The sequence below is a fragment of the Cibotium barometz genome, chromosome 48 (assembly GCF_041138505.1).
Source record: "Cibotium barometz isolate CiBa-2024 chromosome 48, ASM4113850v1, whole genome shotgun sequence".
Classification (NCBI taxonomy): Eukaryota; Viridiplantae; Streptophyta; class Polypodiopsida; order Cyatheales; family Cibotiaceae; genus Cibotium; species Cibotium barometz.
Window position 1 is genome coordinate 29,043,615 of NC_141093.1, and position 19,976 is coordinate 29,063,590.

Genomic DNA, 19,976 nt, shown 5'->3' on the forward strand with positions numbered 1-19,976 from the left:
CTCCCAAGTAATTGGAACACGACGAGGAGAAGAAACCAGAGACTGAAAGTATGCATCAAACCTCTCTGGAAGTTTGGAGAGCAGCCGAATAGCCATATCCTCTGTGGAGATGTCCTTGCCACAAACAGCAAGTTCGTCCCGGAGATCTTTCATCTTCGAGATGAAAGCAGATAAAGATGGAAACGCAGAAACTGATAAGGTCATAAGTTGCTTTTCCAATGTCAAAATCCAACCCGGAGACTTAATCTCATAGAGATCTGCAAAAGCCTTCCAAACTTCATGTGCAGCATCTGCTGTACGCACATGAGAGTTCAACATTAGGAAGGAGAAAACACGTCGATCATTCGACTGCCAAATATCAATCTGTGCCTGAGTCACCCCTCCGGAAGCAAGGGTGGGAGGGGTGGCATTGGCCGGTGTAACAAGCCAATCCCAGAGATCCACGCCACGCAAGGCCGATTTCACCTTCACCTTCCATAGGGTGTAGTTGGAACCATCCAACTTGGCAGACTCAGCAAACATATGAAGAGAAGTGGGAGCAGCCATCACAAAAGCTTGGGCTCAATCTCAAGAAATACACAAACTCTGAAGAAAAGGTGTCCTCCATAGGTACCAAGAGTGCCATCAAAGCCTGCAACACCACGAGCCCCCTTTGCAAAGGGAAAGGGCCACTGGAGAGGAAAACGCAGCAGTGAACAAGTGCTGTCCTGTAGAAAACAGGCCGCCTGCAGTCCAAATCTCCAAGTGGGCAATGAAACGCTGATCAACAAGAGCCAGATGGCTGAATTGGTGAAGCCAATCTGAAGAAAAACAACCAGCAGAGTGCTGTCCAGAAAACGCAGCAGCAAAAGCTATGGATCTGGAAGAGGAGTAGGTGCTGAAAACAGGGCTGAATCTGGGGCAGCAGAAAGGTTGCTAAACCGGGAGCGATGATACCATGAAAGAGTGCATAGAGCGGAAGCAGAGTGGCACTAGAATGTGCTGAACAGAGAGTGCAAGAGAGAGAGAGATATGGAGCAAACTATGCTGAATATACTGAACCAAAATAGTCCCAAGCAAGAGACACTGTTAGTCTCATAAGTGAGGGAGCAATATATGTACAAGACTGAATGAGAAATGAGAGGCCAGCACCCACTATTTATAGTGGGGAAGTGCTGGCCGACTGGAGCTCATAAACAGGCCGACTGGAGCTGTTGGACATGGCCCACTGGAAAAATGCCAGAATGGCTGGGAAAAATCCCAAAAAAATAGTAAAAAGGGGTGGCCAGCCCACAAGCAAGGGCCATACAAAAGGGGACCAAATGGGCACTATAAAAGAGCAGAAACTGGGGATGAAAGTGCTAACACACCAATCAGCAACACAACAGTCTCCCTCTTGCTCTCACTCAAATCCCAAGAACTATCAAGAGCCTAGGGCTCTGATACCATGTCAGAATACGCAGTGGAGATGATGACAAAATCTGGAAACACAAGAGTAAGTGCAGAAAAAGACAGCAATTAAGAGGCATGTAACTCTACTATATATACACAAGAAGAATCCCGAATACAAGACGAATGTGACAAGGGACTGCGGGGCCATTTTATATGGCCCCCATAGTGCAGTGGCCTGTTCCATAGGTAGCCGACAGGCACTATACCTCCACAACCAGCCAAAAAACCAGTCGGCCAGCTGCAAGGGTGTCGGTCAGCACATGTGGTAGGTTTTGGACTTGAAGCAAAACAATTAGCTAGCACCAGCATGAACAAATGCAGTTGGCCAGCATCAGAGGTCCTCCTGCCACCACAGGGCTGCCACCCAAGTCATAGAAAAATAGGGAAAAATGGGGGAAAAGTACGGGGAGTGAGGAAAAATGAGAAAACACCTACAAAGGGCGGGCACACCCACAACAGAGGCCCTGGTGTCTGGTAAAGATAGGAGATGACTTCTAACATGGACTTCTTGCAAGATATGCAAGACATGCTGAAAATTGCAAGGGAAAGCGTAAAGAGTGCTCAAGATCGCGCTCAGTTTTACGCCAACCAATGACAAACTCCTAGAGCCTTACAAGAGGGCATGTGGGTGTATCTTAAAGTCCCAAAGGACTCTAAAATGATGAGAACTGGTAAGGTTTACAAGATGTCTTCTCGATGTTGTGGTCCTTATCAGATCACAAAGAAGATTAGTGAGGTAGCTTATCGGTTAGCACTTCCTTTTGGAATCAAGATTCACCTTGTTTTTCACATCAGTCATTTAAAGGAACGTCTAGGTGAAGGTGATGAGGTTGTCCCAGTGGAGGAGATCCCTAACCTCGAAGATATGACTAGGTATATTCCCTTAGAGCCCGAGTTGGTTCTGCATCAACGTACAAAACGCTCTCGGAATACCGTTTATTCAGAGTACTTGATCAAGTGGAAGGGACGGTCTCAGGTCGAGGCTACATGGGAGTCGATGCGTAGTTTGAAGAGTCGATTCACATGGGAGTCAGTGCATAGTTTGAAGAGTCGATTCCCCGAATTCATTGTTGAGGACATCAATGGTTCATAAGGGGGGAAGTATGTTATTGATAGAATGTGCAGCCGAAGAAGGGAAAGTGGAAACATACGAGAGAGAGAGAGAGAGAGAGAGAGAGAGAGAGAGAGAGAGAGAGAGATTTTATTAACGTCTTCCAAAAGACCGAACTCGGCCTATGAGACAAATCGGAGTACATGTATGGGGTATCCTCTGTCATCCCAACAAAATGAAAAAGTACTGAATAAAAAAGCTGAATCTGGGTGTGTAGGGGATGGAGCTCTATTACTAGGAGAATGCAAAGCTATATGCATGGAGTATACAATCATGATATGCAACCTAGCTAGCTCCATCCTGTACCATACTGGGGGTATAAAATGGTATACATCAGTGAAGGGGGTGTCCACAGCTCTCTGAAGAACATGCCTGGGTGTGCTCTGAAGCGAGCCAGTCGCTCCTCACCCTCTCTATGAAACTGAGCTCTGATCTCTGTCATCTCTCTCTGGTATAGGCGTGGTGTCCGAAAGCCAGGTGTCCTCTGTCTCCTGCGGGCTCTAAGTGTCTCTGCTCTCTGGAGAGTAATTCCCTGCCGTGTAGGGGCTGGGAGGGGTATGGATCTCTGAAAAAATGTAGTAATCTGTGTCTGTCGCCCCCCCTCTCGAGCTGTCTGAGCCTGTAATAATGTCTCTCTGTGGCGCTGTATGTCTAGAATGTATCTCCCCAGTATGCGCTGGTCTGCTGCCTCAAAGATCTGGCGTAGGGAATGTGGCTCTCTGAATAAAATGGGATATCTCTCTCTGATGGCTGTATATGCTCTGCATCTGCATACATAATGCTCCTCACTCTCCACCTCCTCTCTGCACAATCTGCATACCCTCTCCTCTCGGGGGATCCGTGCTGCTCTTCCAGTCTCAATCTCCAATCGGTGTGATGAAACTCTGAGCTGACCAATAGCCACTCGGGAGCCGTGTGGTAAAAAGCCCTCCATGTATCTAGGCCTCTCTATAAATCCATCATCAGTGATACTCATGAAGTGATCTCTGTAGTATAGCATCTTCGGTGGAAGAGGCTGTGTAGGCGATATCCATGTCTCTCGTGTATAGAGCTGCCATAGATCCTGTCTCAATACTCTGTTCCTCTCACTATGAGAGAGACGGATATGTGGTGCATCCCTGTCATACTGGAATGGTGGTAGATGATCCATGTCTAGGCCATGCTGTGAGAACCAATGTGTGACCTGTGCATACCATGATCCTCTGTCTCCTGCCTGAGAGAGAGAGAGAAAGAGAGAGAGAGAGAGAGAGAGAGAGAAAGAGAGAGAGAGAGAGAGAGAGAGAGAGAGGAAACACATGTGAGAACCTGCTCTCAATACCATCACCAAAAGGAATACATGTCCCGAGCAAGAGGGGAGAACCTCGTATGTGAGGGATTGCAGCTAGACAAGCTAGGCAAGCAATGCAAACAGTGAAATATGAGGGAGGCATGCCGGCTATATGTACTACTACATGTAGGCAGCCGACTGGAGCAAAAGAACCTCCTTGACTGGGAAAAATACCCAAGACCATAAATGGGAAATAAATATGGGTAAAATACATGTGAGGAGTGACCAGCCCCTCTGACTAAAAATAAACTCTGCTTAGGATCTCTGAAAAGATCACTACTCTCCTCCAAAAAACTTGTTAACTCATGTCACTGATATAAAACAGCTCCCGAAATTGATCCTCAAGTGAAGTAGCTGGAGATAGGCCCCCTCTGAGTGTAGAAAACTCTTGTGGAAAGCAAAACGCAGCCAAAACACTGCTATCCAGCAAAAATAGCACTCCACCGCCAACAGAAGGTAAGGAACATGTAGAAACCGGGAAACCATGTAGGCCAGGAACAAAACACAGGTATAGATGCTCCAAAATCAGCAAAACGCAGACTGAAATCTGAAATTCAGAATCCTCCTCAAGTACCAAACTGCCTCCAAAGCCACAATCCAAACAAGAAACCCCCTCTGCAAGTGATCTGCGTCCACTGGAGAAGAAAACGCAGCCAAACAAGGGCTACAAACCTGAAAATTCAGGTCAACCAGTGTCCACACCTCCTATGAGGAAAAACGCTGAAGAGAAGGTACCTTCGGGTCCAACAGATGAAGCCCAGGTGAAGGTAGAGCTACCAGTAAGATCGATTCAAAAAAACGCAGCAACCATGGCTGGAAATCTGAAAACGCAGAGGTAAAAGGGGCTGTAAAATAGGCTGAATATGGAAACGCTGAAGCCTCAGATCAAGAACTGCTTCAGAGAACAATCAGGGGGGGAAGGGATGGCACAAAATAACCAGAAGGTACAAGCAAAAGGGAGCCCAAAGAGCTCCAAGATCAGGGCTTGGAAAAGCAAGCCCAAACAGGCCAAAAACACAGCCTGTTTGGGACAGCTATGTTGCCCTGAAAAAAAACGCCTGAGAACCCCTGGAAGGTGCCGCCAAGAAGGGCAAGTATGCTGTCCAGAAAAACGCGCCCCTGTCAGGCTGCCTACATGCTGCAAACTGCCGCCCTGAAGAGGAGAAACTGCAGCCCACTGAATGGGGATGAATCAGCCCTTGAAAATCTGAAACGCAAGCTTCATATGGTGAAAAAAAACGCAGATCTGCCCACAGGCAGAAAAAAACACAGAAGTGAAGAGGTAGAGGAGGGAGCATCCAACGCTGACGATCACCAGCGCTCTGATACCATGATAGAATGTGCAGCGGAAGAAGGGAAAGTGGAAACACAGGAGAAATGAAATGATATATTAACGTCTTCAGAAGGCCAAAATGACCTATGAGACCAAAAAGGTTACAACAATTGGTGGATCTGATACAATGTCTGTGTAAGAAAAGCTAAAAACAACTAAACAACTAACTGAAACTGAAACAACTATGAGGAAAAGTACGGTACTAGGAGAGAGAGAGAGAGAGAGAGAGAGAGAAGAAGAAGAAGCTCTTTTAACGTCGTAGGAACAATCCCAAGAGACCAAATATGATCTATCCGACGGGAGAGAGAGAGAGAGAGAGAGGAAACACAGGTGAGAACTTGCTCTCAATATCATCACCAAAAGGAATACATGCCCTGAGCAAGAGGGGAGAACCTCGTATGTGAGGGACTGCAGCTAGGCAAGCAATGCAAGCAGTGAAATATGAGGGAGGCATGCCGGCTATATATACTACTACATATCGGCAGCCGATTGGAGCAAAAGAACCTCCACGATTGGGAAAAATACCCAGGACCATAAATGGGGAATAAATATGGGTAAAATACATGTGAGGGGTGACCAGCCCCTCTGACTAACATGGTCAGCCCTAGAGGCTAAAATAGGACACCAAATAGGAAGCCAGCAAGTAGGGGATGATGTCTAACAGTTATGTCCTAGGGCTAACCAAGGTTAAGACCTTCGGGTTGGGTTAACCATAGCCCAGGGTTAGGCATCTTAAGTGGGGGAATTAGTAGTTTTTATGAGACGTGTGCTATATTTGGCTCTTGGTTTATAGGAGGCCTATATAAGTCACTTTATGGGTTAGTTTTGAGGGAGAGCTCCTCAGACATGGACTCGAGGCCTTGAGACTACTCCGTGCTTACATCCGATGGGTGTGTACTGGTGGTATGGGACGCCAGGGACTTTGCACGTGGAGCCATGTCTCGGATGCTACTGTTCCCCTTGCTCGGGGGTGAGCCTGAATGGCTCTATGGTTGGGCGGTGAGCTTGATGCTATGTCCTTTTGTTTCCATGTTTATGCTAACTGTAGGGTTTATCTGGTTGGGGCTTTACACATGACTTGTTTTCGTGTCTTGCATGCTTGCTTATGTCTGGTCTCGTAGCGCCGGGGATGACCAGAACTACTAGCTATGAGACTGTGTGGATGCCTTTGCTTGCTGATTTGTGATTGGCTTTTTGTAGGCACCAAAATTGGCTGTCGAAAGGGTCTTAAACCATGTAAAAGGCTTAGTTACGTTTTTATAAGGTGGAGTGTTCACACCCACATTAAAAATGGGTGTGAACACCCAATGGGCACCCCAATTTTTAAACCATTAATATAGAAAGACTTGTGCCCTTTTTCGAAGGCTTGTAGTATTTTTTAAAAATAAAGTAAAATAAAATAATAATAAAACATGGCTGTCCACGTGTAGCTTCCCCTTGTCTCCAGCAAGGTGGTCGACGTGGGTGAGGGAGGATTGCAAGCTAGCGATGGACTCGGTCACCTTCATAGGCCACTGACTTGCTCTCTTGGCACCGACTGAACTTTCTCACTCTCATTGATGGGCTGAAACGGGCTTCTCTCACAGGCGAGCAGAAGTAGTCGACTCAGATGGCTGAAAATTTTCGAAGCTCTCTCTCTCTCTCTCTCTCTCTCTCTCTCTCATGGGTGGACTGAAGCAAAAGGTTTTCTTTCTCCCCTTCTCCTGCAGCCGACTGAAGCAAAAAGATCTCCTTTCTCTCTCTACAACAGTCGGCAAACAGAAGTGAAAAAGGGTTCTTTCTCTCCCTCTCTCTCCTGTTCCCAGTGGACTGAATCAAAGGGGAAATCCTATCTCTCTCATATGCCCAGACCTGGCAGCACCTTAGAAGAAACTGGCTGCACACAGAGAACTCTCTCTTCCCCTCAGCACAGGGCTGGAGTCAGTATGGGAAGAGTGGCCAATTGTTGATAACATCTTCTCACACATAGGTTGTCGGGGAAACCTCTCTGTATCAAAGGTGTGGAACTGCCGAAGGCTCTTCATCAAGCTCTTCTCTTGATATAACACTTACCGGTGTGTTGAAAGATTAACAAACGGAAGGTATGTAAGCTGAAAATGATGTTACAACAAATGTTTTCATTTGGGATTGAGGACCAAGTGGCCAAGACTCTTTACGAGCAACTAGTTTAGTGTGAGATTGGGAGTGCTTATAAGATCCACATAGTAGACTATGTGAGATTGGGCATCTCTTGTGAGATCCACACTAGACTGGTGTGAAGCTGGAAACACCCCTTTCCTTGGGATGGGTGGAGGAACTTGTTTTATATTGTTTTCATTTGTAATTCTTGGAAATCCGGTGCAAGAGCATTCTCTACATGTATCTGCAAATACTCCTTGTAAATTGTAATAAAGGTTTATCTATGGGAGGGGATGGGTGTTCCGGACCCATTGTGTTGTCAACTTCTCTTAAGTCTTTTATACTCATTGAGTGAGTGTGGGTGAGTGTGGTTGTTACTGGTGAAGCTATCTGTACTTAGTGTCTTTAATGTGAAGTTTAATATTCTTAGAAATTTGGATTGTATTACCCACCTCGGTTTCAGTAGGAACCTTAATGAAAAATGCATGAGAGAAAGAAAGAAAGAAAGAGTTATATTAACGTCTACGGAAGACCCCAAGGGCCTATGAGATCAAAAGTAATACAATGGTACCATGAATATATTGAGCCATGGAAAATTGAAAGAAAAAGTACAATGAAAACATTTGACAATACATGTGATCAGCATATGATCTTGTCTAGAGTGAGATATGCTGTGATCAGCTAATGACGGTACTCGCCTTGGCCAGAATTGATCTGATGGTGGAGTGAATGTCGGGCCTCTATGATGGGAGCGTGACATGTCGGCGGAGAACCTCACGAATCTAACTCTGTGTGGTGGAGGGTCCTGATGCTCTGGGTTGGGGACGTCTGGCTCGCAGAATGGATCGAGCTCTCTCACTAAGAACTCCTCTGGGGCGTGGAGCTGGAGCGTCGGTACGGGTGGTCGGCTCTGATGTCATAGTAGAGGAACTGTTGTGGGCAGTGGATTCCGATGTGGATGTATGTACCACAAAGAAATCTGTGATGGCTCTCTGTGAGGTGTCCTGTCGGAGCCGGGGCTGTCTCTCAGCATGCTGCTGCAACACTACATCCCTGTGTCGTCTGAGCTCCATCAAGTACATGCCCAAGCACCTTTGATCCTCAAACGGTATCACTCGTGTGAGTGGTCCGAATCCCTCTCGGAAGAGGCAGTGGAATCTCCCTCGTATCTCATAGTAAGCCGGGCAACTGAGCATATAATGGGCCTCATCCTCTACTGCTGTTGTGATGCATATTGTGCATGTCCTCTCCTCATGTGGGAAATCCTTAGCTCTGCCAGTCTTTACTTTGAGGCGGTGGGAGGATACCCCGAGCTGGCCGATCGTGATACACATGGCATGTGACATGTGTATCTGTATGTATCCCAGGATCTCAAAGAATCCATCCTCAGAGAATCTCAAGAGGTGATCTCAAGATTTGTAAGAACTCACACTTCTTACAAATCTTTGATGGAGACACCCATGTCTGGTGTATGTGTAGCCCGAGTAGATCTAACCGGATGATCCGGTTGATCTCTTGATGTGAGAGATCAAGGTATGGGGAATCCAAGCTATACTGAAATGGGGGGAGACGGTCCATCTGTATGCCATGTGCATGAAACCACTCGACTACCTCAGAGTACCATGCATCTGTCGGTAATGGTGGTGGCCGTGTCGCTGAGGAGGAGGGCAGTCCAACTCGTCTCAATTGCTCCCCCTCCCTCTTGCAGTATAATTGCATAGAGGACTCTAGTGCTAGTCATGGAAGGCGATCTCTGTCAATTGTATACATGCTGAATATAAGTGACAGTCTGAAAAAGGGCATCTGAAACCAATGGGGCCACCCAAAACTCTGCATGTAGAATATTCATGTGGTACAGATGGCTTACTCGTGATCATGCGTAATATCATCACCTGTAGCCTCTCTATTCTCCTCCAGTGATCCTTCCCTAGGCTTGGCCCCCAAAGGGCTGCACCATACATAGCCGCTGGTCGTAGTAGAGTATCAAAGAGCCAGCACTTAGTGCGGGGTTCTTGGAAGTGTGCCTGGAAACACTGTCTCTCCATACGGGCTAGGGAGGCGTGCCCCCTCGCAAGTCGGTCAATGGCAGCTGTGGTCATGCAAAACAAAGGGCTTGTAAAAGTGACTCCTAGATACATATACTTTTGCACAATCTCCACTGGGGCATCTTTGTATGTGAAAGAAAATCGTGAGGCGACTGCATAAGATGTGTTGAAGACCATAACCTTGGTTTTGCCCAAATTGACCGTAAGTTTCCTCTCCCTGCAAAATTTGTCCAATGCATTTAAGTGTTTTTGTAAACCTCGGCTGAATCTGAGATCAAGACAATGTCGTCAGCATATAGCAATATGGGCACTCGTGATTTTGAAAGAGAGGATTAGAGGACTTACAAAACCAACAAAAGGGCGAGGAAAGGATTAGTAATGCATACATACAAAAAAAAGCTTATGCAAGCTATGCAAGCCTTATGCAAACTATGCCGCTATGCAAGCCTTATGCAAGCTATGCTAAAGCTTATACATAAAGCATGCATGAGGCCTTATGGATAAAGCTTTAAGCATAATGCTTTATGCATAATGCTTTATGCATGAGGTCTTATGCATAAAGCATTATGCATAAGGCTTATGCATAAAGCATGCATGAAGCCTTATGCATAAAGCTATGCATGAGGCCTTATGCATATAAAGCACTATGCAAGCCACGCTAGCTTAAACTAAACTGTACCCCGGCATTATGCATTAAGCATGCATGCATAGAGCTTGCGTGTAGTTTCGCCACTTTAGCTGCGCCCAGTTCTACCACCTCGGTCGCCTGCGCACGGTTCTGCCGCCTCGACTTGCTCTGCAAAGGGCCTCAGTGTTAGCACATTCATCCCCAGTTTCTGCCCATTTCTGGTGTCCTTTTGGTCCCTTTTGCATGGCCCTTGATTGTGGGCTGGTCACCCCTATTTTACATATTTTTTGGGGATTTTTCCCAGCCCATATGGTATTTTCCCAATCGGCCAGCTATTCAGCTCCAGTCGGCCAGCTCTCCCCACCTATAAATAGGTGGGGCTGGCCTCTCACTTTTGTATCTTGTCTTGTATCTTTTGCTCCCTCACTTCTGAGACTACTTGTGTCTCTTGCTTGGGACTGTTTTGCTTCAGTATATTCAAGATAGTTGCTCCATCTCTCTCTCTCTCTCTCTCTCTCTCTCTCTCTCTCGCACTCTCTATTCAGCACATTCTAGTGCCCTTTTGCTTCCGCTCTGTGCACTCTTTCATGGTATCGTTGCTCCCGGTTCAGCGATTCCATCTGCTGCCCTAGATTTAGTCCTATTTACAGCCCCTTAACCTCTGCGTTTTTCTCAGATTTTTGCAGCCTTCTTCTTGCTGCGTTTTCTGGATAGCTTCTGCTGGTTGGTTCTCCTTCAGTTTGGCTTCATCGCTTGCAGCTAGAAGGTAACTTTTTTCGTCAGCGTTTCATTCTTACTTGGAGTTTGGATCTAGGCGGCCTGTTTTTTCAGGACAGCAGCCCCTCTTTGGCTGCGTTTTCCTCTCTGGTGGACATTCCCTTGTGCAGAGGGGGATTGTGGTGGTTCGTTGGTGGCACCCTTGGTACATGTGGAGGACACTTCTTCTTCTGAGATTGTGCGCTTTTTTTCTTGAGGAGAGCCCAAGCTACAGTCCTTGTTGATGCCTTTCCCTCTTGCACCCTGCGTGGCTGCCTTTCCTCTCTATATCAAATCTGCATTTTTTGCTTCCCTCTTCTGGTGGCTTCAAGGTTGGAGGTACAGTCGACAAAAGCTTCTGCGTTTTTTGCTATAGGAGGATTTTCGGGTGCTGTCCAGCCTCCTAGGGCTACGTTTTGGTGGGAGGAAGGGACCTACATCAGCATTTTCTGATTTGGACAGTTTTTTATCTTATGAGGTTTGGTCCTATTGGTTGGATCAATGATGACAGCTTTAGATTTGGCTCCCGTACCACTTTCTTGTTATTTCCTAGATGAGGCAGACAAGTTGGATGGTGGTAACTCTCAGTCATGGAAGTTGCAGGTTACTTCTATTCTCAGGGAGTATGGTTTGATGGGGTACAAGAATCGGTGCTTGCCGGACCTTGCCTCTGTTGAGGATGTGTGTCGGTGGAGGAAGACTGACGGACATATCTATGGCTTTCTCCTCCTGAATTGTTAGGATTCGGTTCTTCGACACTTCATCTATGCTCCTGATGATGCTTCTACTTTCTATGTGTGGCAGTTGCTTTGTGACCTGTATGGTGATGCCAATGATCGACAGATGGTTTCTACTTTTGGGTGCTATGCAGCCAGTGATCTTGTGGATACTTCTTTTGGAGATGTTCCTGCAGCGAAGGATAGTGGGCTAGTTTTGCTCACTGCATTTGAGAAGTTTGTTTCTCCTGCTGCCTTGCCTTCAGTTTCTGTGTATACTTCTCCTTTCCAGGATGATATATTTGGTAATGTTTTTGAGGCAGATAGTGGGCTATCTTTGCTCACAACTTCTGAGGGGGATTTGTCACCTATCGCTTCGCCTTCGACTCTTTCTTCGTCAACCAGTGACCAGGATGTGTTGTTGGTCTCTTTGCCTTCTATGGAGGAGCCTGCTCCTACGCTTTGTGATGCTATTGAGGAGGCTACTACTACTTTAGTTACCACTACTGTGAATGTTCCTATTTCCCTTACTCTGCGTGAGGATTTTGGTTTGTGGTCAGGTGTGTCCGTGATCGTGCCTGGGACACAATGGTACTTCTAGGGATTGAAAGATTGGGATTTGGATTTGGTTGGGCCTGTGGAGTCCCGACATCAGTTTTCAAAGGGGGCAATTGAGTTCTTACATTTGGTGATGCCGACCTTCGAGGAGGGTGCTATTGTACAGCATTTGGCTACTCTTGGTACAGAGTTGGAGCAGATGGACTCTATTTCTTTTGAGGGTATTATCTTCTTGGAGCTACAGGCTTCTAGGGATCTATGTGGCACTGTGTTTATATTTGGGTTTGGCACCGATATTTGGAGCAGCACGACGCAGCCTACATGGTTGTTTTCTTCTAGTGGAGCAGTGTACTTGGCAGCTTGTTCTGTTGCTTTTGTAGCTGAGTTGCTATGGCGATTGCTTGTGGAGCTTTCTTGGTACCTGTTGTTGCTGCATTCTTTTGTCTTTGACAGAGGTCCACTTCTCTGGTGCTGAGAGGGGGTGTTAGCACATTCATCCCCAGTTTTTGCCCATTTCTGGTGTCCTTTTGGTCCCTTTTGCATGGCCCTTGATTGTGGGCTGGCCACCCCCATTTTACGTATTTTTTGGGATTTTTCCCAGCCCATATGGTATTTTCCCAGTCGGCCAGCTATTCAGCTCCAATCGGCCAGCTCTCCCCACCTATAAATAGGTGGGGCTGGCCTCTCACTTTTGTATCTTGTCTTGTATCTTTTGCTCCCTCACTTCTGAGACTACTTGTGTCTCTTACTTGGGATTGTTTTGCTTCAGTATATTCAGGATAGTTGCTCCATATCTCTCTCTCTCTTGCACTCTCTATTCAGCACACTCTAGTGCCCTTTTGCTTCCGCTCTGTGCACTCTTTCACTGAGCTTGTTGTCTAGCCACATCTCTAGCTCCATCTCAGTTTTGTTCTCCACTTCTAGGCTCAGCTTGCTCTATTTGGGGGAAAGAGGGAAGATAGCGATCAACAGCATCCTTCTCACAGAGGTTTGGGGCTGTCTTTTCGTACCTTCTTTTTTGTCAAATACAAAGCCTTTGTGTTGTATATTTGGGGATTCTTGTTCATTAGGGGCGGTTTTCTAAGGTGGAAGTATCCATAGGCACTCTTGTTCCTGTGCACTACTCCCGGAGTCTTGTGTTAGCTCATTCAAGTATACATCTTGTTCTTGGTATGCTTCTGCGATCGCACCTTCAATCTCGTCATATCCCGGTGTCTTGTGTGCACACTCCTGTATCTCTCTTTTTCTCGTATTTTTCCAAGAACTCACATCAAGGGGGGCCCCCTTCCTGTTCCTAGTTCTCTCTCCAGCTTTGGAAAATCTTGTACTACTGTGAGGATGTCGCAAAGAGCCACTTCCAATGAGCGTTCTGGATTCGGTGCCTTCATGACAACCGAAGATCGAGTTGATGGTCGGTATGGAGTTTCATGCCCAAGAATCTCTTAATTGTCAAGGGGCTATGGGAGATTGTGACGGGGCAGCAAGAGCCTTGTCTTGTTGCACCAACTCCTGGTGCCTTGACATCAAGGGCGACTCAGATTGTGGCACAAGTTGTGTCAGGCATTACAGCACTGCCACTTGGACCACTGAAGACCAAAGACGGTGGGATACCCGTGATGCTCAAGCGATGGCCATGATTGCTCTTTCAGTCAAGCGCTCCATTGTACCTCACATCCAATCCTGCAGCTTTGCAAGGGCTGCCTGGGTGGTCCTCGAGACCATGTTCCAGTCCCGTAATGAAGCACGAGTCATGTACTTGATGCGGGAATTGGATGACTTGACCATGGACGAAGGTGATTCCATTTCAGATCATCTTACCAAGGTAACAGACCTTAAAGAATAGGTGCTGAATATAGATGAGGTGGTTGATAACAGGAAATTGATCACCACCGTTCTTAACTCCTTACCTAAGTCCTATTAGAGTTTCCATACTTCTTTGAACCTCTCTATGAGAGGAGACAATCCTATATCCTTCGAGAGTTGGTTGGATTACTTCTCCAAGAGGAGCAGACAAGGAAGAACAGATCTCCAGGGGTGATGCCAGCAAAGGAGACCTAGCCTACTTCTCCAAGGACAAAGGCAAAGTGGACTCGTCACAGGGTGACACCAAGAAGAAGAAAGGAAAGTTTCACTACTGCCACAAGCCAAGACACTACAAGTGTCGGAAGAGGCTCGCAAAGCTGAAAGCTCATGAAGACTCTGCAAATTCCGCTTCTTCTACCTCCGATGACAAGAAGCAGCAGCCAGAAGATAAAGTAAACCTAGTCCAAGATGACTGGGCGGTCTAGCCACATTATCACTATGGGGGGGGAATGTTAAATATTAATAGTGATTAATGTGGGAATAAACAAGTGCTAGGTGGTTGAGTAAACTAGCACTGAATGTAAGCCTTAAATAAAGCGGTTCCAATGTGTGTGAACAACTGCTAGTTTGTATAAGTCTCTTGTGTAGGAGCAGCCTCTTAAAAGGCATATGTGGTGGCATCATATTTGGCATATGTGGTGGCATCATACTTAGAATATGTGGTGGAGTCTTATTTAGCATATGTGGTGGCATCACATTGTGGGGATCCATGTGACTAATGCGATGGAGGTATGTGATTGTCTGGAAGAGTGCATCCACTACCATTGGGGGTGCAGCAAACTTTGCTTGGATAATCTGGTGTGGGATTGATGGTTTGCTGCGGATCATACGGGAGAACATCATGCCAACCTCATCGGATAAATCTGGCCCCAGAAGGCTACTCCATACATCAAGGCTGGTGTGACGAGGGTGTCAAAAGGCCAGCCCTTCATCATGAGCTCTTGGAAATGTGCATGGAAGCATTGCCGCTCGAGTAAGCTCAAGGCTGCATATCCCCGCGTCACTCTAGCATGTGCTACGGGAACCATGGTAAAGCGTGGGCCAGGGAAAGTGACACCAATGAGACAATCTCCACAGGATCCCCTCTATATGTGAAGCTCAATCTGGATGTGAAGGGGCAAGAGGTATTGAAGACCATTACCTTGGTTTTACCAAGGTTAACAGAGAGGTCCCGCTGAGTGCAAAAGTCATGTAAGGCATCCAACTGTCTCTGAAGCCCTTCGGTTGAGTCTGAGAGGAGGACGATGTCATCTGCAGAAAGTAGTATGGGGATCAATATGCCTGCTAGTGTGGGACCAGCCCCGCCTAATCCGTCAATGAAGCCCGAGATCTCATCAATGTAGAGGCCGAAAAGAGTGGGTGATAGAGGGCAGCCCTGTTTCACCCCAATAGTGTTGGAAATCTCCTGTGATGTACCTCTTGGGGCTCTCACTCGTCCGGTGACGGACTCATAGAGGGCGATGATGCTCCAAACCATGTCAGATGGGACTCCGATCTCTTGTAGACGGTGTAGGAGGCGGGCTCGGGGTACAATATCAAAATCTTTGTGGAAATCCACAAAGCAACAGTAAATCCTCTGATGTCGTGCTCTACCCTCCTCGATGATGGCACGGAGGGTGAAGATGTGGTTCAAGGGTAGAGTAGCTCCTCCGAAAGCCAGCCTGTCCGGAGGCTCTGCATCTCTGGCTCTCTGCAAATGAACTGAGCTCTGCCTCTAGCACTGATCCATAGAGTTTGGCCAATGTGTGGCCAATCATGATCGTCCTGTAATTATTAGGATCAAGTGGATCTCCGGCTTGGAGGATGGGGGTGATGGTGTTGGTGGACCAAGAGGGTGGAAATCCTTCACAAAGGGCTCTATTGAACATGTAGGCTAGTAGGGGCGCCAGGGTATCATCGGCATGCGAGATGTACTCGGCAGTGAGTCCCTTATGATCCTGGGCTTGCCCATTGCGTAGTCTACGAATGGCCTTGAGGACCATGTCCCTTTGTGAAGAAGGTGGAGGTGGTGGGACGGGGGATCTGGTGGTGGGGGTAGGGGTGGCTGATGGGGGATATGATGAGAGGGAGCGTGCATAGGAGTGCCATGTGTCTGGGCAGGTGATAGGTGTGGGAGGGCGATGTTCTCAGAGTTTCCTCCAAGCCTCTCTGCAGTTTGGCCCTAAGAAAAGTTGGTATAAATCATCCTCTTTCTGAGCATAGAACTCCCGTTTCTTGCGTTGGGTGAGCCGTTGAGAAATCCGTTGCGCTTGGTGCTTCGTGATTTGCCCAATCCGTACCTCATGCTTAAGATGGGAGCATGTGGCCCGGCATTCGTCATCATACCAATAGTTCTGGGGCATGGAACCACAAGGTGGTTGGCGGTAGACCGCCGTGTGCAGATGAAAGAAGCAATGGCGGATGTGTAGAGTATGGTGGTGAGCTATGTTGTGAGCGTGGATAGGGGGACAGTAGGTTCCACATCCTGGAGTTGGCGGTAGATGTACAAGGTCAAGCTCGTGATCAAAAAGGACCTGAGTGTAATGTGAGATGGGTGGTGGTGGTGGTGGAGGGACGGGTGGTGTGCAGGTAAGAGCGAAAGAGAGGTAGGCATGGTCAGCTTCAAAAGGGGGTGGCGGGATGGAGAAGTTGGGGAGAAGGTGTGCCAAAGCCGGAGATCCCATAAGGTAGTCCACGGTGCTAGTACCTCCTCAGTGAGGGAAGGAGGTGAGGGCGCCGGAGGAGGGCCATCGAGACATCCCGTTATAGATAACGAGACCATGTGTAGCTCCTAGCTCTTAAGAAATATCTCCCATACACTGTGACCTCACGGTCCTGTGATGATGATCGCTGCAGCCTTGTGTCAGTGATGTCCAGCTCCTAGTTCCTGTAGTCTGATAGGGTCGTCTAGATCGAGTAGTGGGACCTGTTGACTTCCCGTCCTGGCGTTGAAATCCCCGAGCAGGAGGACTCCCCCCCAGCTGTGAGAACTCCATGATATCCCCATATAATGGTAAGTACGGTGACTGGCCATGCTGTGTGGCGTGGTGCAAAATAACACACAGCAATGTGGATGACTCTGTCTCACTGCTAAGCTGTAGCCGCACCCAAAGATACCGTGTATCCTCGTCCTTCCTGATGATGCTAAGAAACTGTCGAAGATGGGATCTAAAAAGGACAGCTACCTCTCCAAAGCCACGTACTACTCCTGATGTGTGGGTCTCGCCTCAGAAAGCTGACTCCCACTCATACTCGGCTATGTATGGTAAGCCCCTCTCAGGGCTCTGACGAGTCTCTGTATAAAGAATGACATCCCTGCCTGTGAGAATCTCGCTCAAGCCTCTTGGATTCGACCACAGCATGCCATTGCAGTTCCATACTGCTAACCTCAGGTGTTTGGTCTCATAGACCCCGCGTCCCTATTTGGGATGGCGCTCAGTGATAATGACCCTACCATCTATGTAGATAGCCCACTTGCCTGATCTGCAGGCCTCATGAACTGTCACCATCGCCTCACGCTGGTGTGCCACCTGTGTTGGAGTGAGATCATCTCCCATGTACACTTGTGTGCCCTTGAGGGCAGCCCGCCTGTCTGCTGGTGGCATCAGGGAATCTAATGATGAGGGGCCGCTCTCGTGTTAGGTCCTTGCCTGCCCTCCATGTATCTGCAGGGGGGGGGGGGGGGGGGGGGGGGGGAGGGGGGCGATCCCGTCCACTCCTAGCATGTGGCAAAGCGTCATGGCATCCTCCTTGGGGGAAGCCCCCGCCTGTAGCCCCCATACTCGCACATGGAGGGCCCTATCCTTCCTACGTTTCTCCTCCTCGAGAGTCTCATGTATGATGCTCTGTGGGGGTTTGTGCTTCTTCACCACCTCCACCCAATCTTTCTTAGTGGTCTGTAGTTCTTCTCGCAGCTTATCACTTGTAGCTTTCAACTGCTCCAAGTCAGTGCTTAGGCCCTCCTGAATATTCAGTTCCCCTTCCTCCACTGTATGGTCCTTGACCGTAGCCTTTAGGGCTTCCATTTCTGCCCAAAGTTCCCCTATCATTGGGGCAGCCTCTGGCATTCCTGTTTGTTGCAGTTGGGTCTCTTTCAACATCTGAATCACCTCTTCCTGGTGGTTCACCTGGGTTGCCAATTCTTCAATCTTGTTCTTCTTTCCTTGTATCTCCTTGTGGAGGCCTTCCAACTCTTTTTCATGTTGGTTCAGAACCCTGTCCAGCACCTTCTTTTGTTCGCCCAATAACTTCTTGGTGTCGTCCTCCACTGTCTTGATGTATGCCTCCAGCTCCTATAGATTCATTGTGGCTATTTCCCCCTAGTTGCTACCTTGGTGGCCTGAGCAAGGGCAGGTGGGATACGTGAGCAAGGGAGGGTGGGTACTGAGTGGAAATGAGCAAGGGCGGGTGGGCACAGAGCGGAAATGAGTAACCGTGGTGGGGGCCTGAGCAAGGGCGGGCGGGTGGGATAAGCGAGGCGGACACAGTACGCATAGAGCGGAAATAAGCAAGGGCGGGTGGGATAAGGGAGGCGCACACAGTACGCACAGAGCGGAAATGAGCAAGGGCGCAACGCGGGGGGGTTTGCGCAGGTGCAGGTGCACAGTTGCAACGCGGCAAGGGCAGGGCAGCGGGTGCGCACTACAGCAGGATGGAAGGGGCGCAACACATCAATGGCCACCAGCGCACATCGCGAACAGAGGAGGGCACTGGTGCTCACGCCATTGCAGGTTGCGAGAAAGAAAGAAAGAAAGCTGTATTAACGTCTACTAGAGGCCGAACTCGACCTATGAGACAAATCAATGTACAACTGTCAATGTCTTCTGGATGTCCAGAAAAAAAAAGGACAAAATGAACATGAAATAAAGTATGAAAGTACTGAGCTAGTGGGGGGGTGTGATGGATGGAGCACTACTGATAGAGGCTCAGTATGCAACCTATATGCGTAGGTTATACAAGAATGCAATGTAGATCTGTCTAGCTCCATCCAGTACCATAATGGGGGTGTAATATGTGATACATAGGCGAAGGCGAGGCAAAAATACCTCGGAGCATGATCTCCGGGTGTGAGTGTAAGTGAGCTAGCCGCTCTTGGATATGGTGCTGATGTGGAGCCCGTATCTCTGTGATCTCCCTCTAATGTAGTCTGGGAGTCTAGTAGCCTGGTGCTCTCGGTCTCCATCTGGCTCGGAGGTCCGCAGCGCGCTGAAGTGTAACCCCCTCCTGTGTCAGGGTAGGCACTGGGATAGATCTCTGGAAGAAATCAGTGAGTTGGAGCTGTCGCCCACCTCTCCCTGTGGTATGAGTCTGTATCGGTGTCTCTCTGTGGCGTTGTGTCTCTAACAAGAACTGGCCGAATCTGCGCTGGTTTACGGACTCCATGATCTGGCGGAGTGAGGGATGTCCACTGAAGATGGTGGTGTGTCTCTCTCTAATGACACTAGAGAGAGAGGGGATCTAAACTAGTGTTGTGTATGTGTATATACACACTGTGACATAGCAGAAGCCTTAATCACATGCCCTTAACCACTCTGTAGGAACCTTAATGCAAAATGCATGAAAGAGAGATGGAGAGAAAGACTGGTTTTCAGTTATGTATTATGTACATGAAAAGGTTACATATATGCTTGGCCAATGGCCTTCCAAAAGAAGACTACCTAAGACCAATCTCCAAAAGGGAGAAAGATGATAAGAATGAATTATGACCCTTCTATTTATAGGGCTCATATACTGCTGGTCGGTCTAGTGAAGATGCTGTCGGTGTGCTATTTATGCCCATGACTGAGTATTATAAGCATTAGTGATATTAAATGCTGATATGATGCTGTGGATCCTCTAGACTTGTTGCCTAATGAGGCATTAAATGTGAGGTTAGCTATGCACGTGACACATAAATTCATACAACACTCTATCAAAAGAAACAGCCAAATTTCTCTTTTCAATATACGCTCTCAATATACACATGAGATACTCTTCAAAAAAGAAGCCTTCTTATCTGTTTTGGCATTCACTTGACAGCTTAAAATTGTTTTGCAGGCATTGAGCGAGAAATTGGGGCTTTGCAGCTTGAGGTGTGTACCAGAACTATGATGCGTGTCGATTGTTTTTCAT

The 19,976-nt window shown here is 47.7% G+C and overlaps 1 long non-coding RNA gene across 1 annotated transcript in view; it reads left to right on the forward strand.

The window, feature by feature from the left end:
* Positions 1 to 19,937, forward strand: part of LOC147611039 (uncharacterized) — a 36,986-nt gene extending 17,049 nt beyond the window's left edge. The window contains exon 3 of the long non-coding RNA XR_015263946.1: positions 19,902 to 19,937. This is a non-coding gene — a long non-coding RNA (uncharacterized LOC147611039). The remainder of the gene's footprint in view (positions 1 to 19,901) is intronic.
* The last annotated feature ends 39 nt before the right edge of the window (positions 19,938 to 19,976 follow it).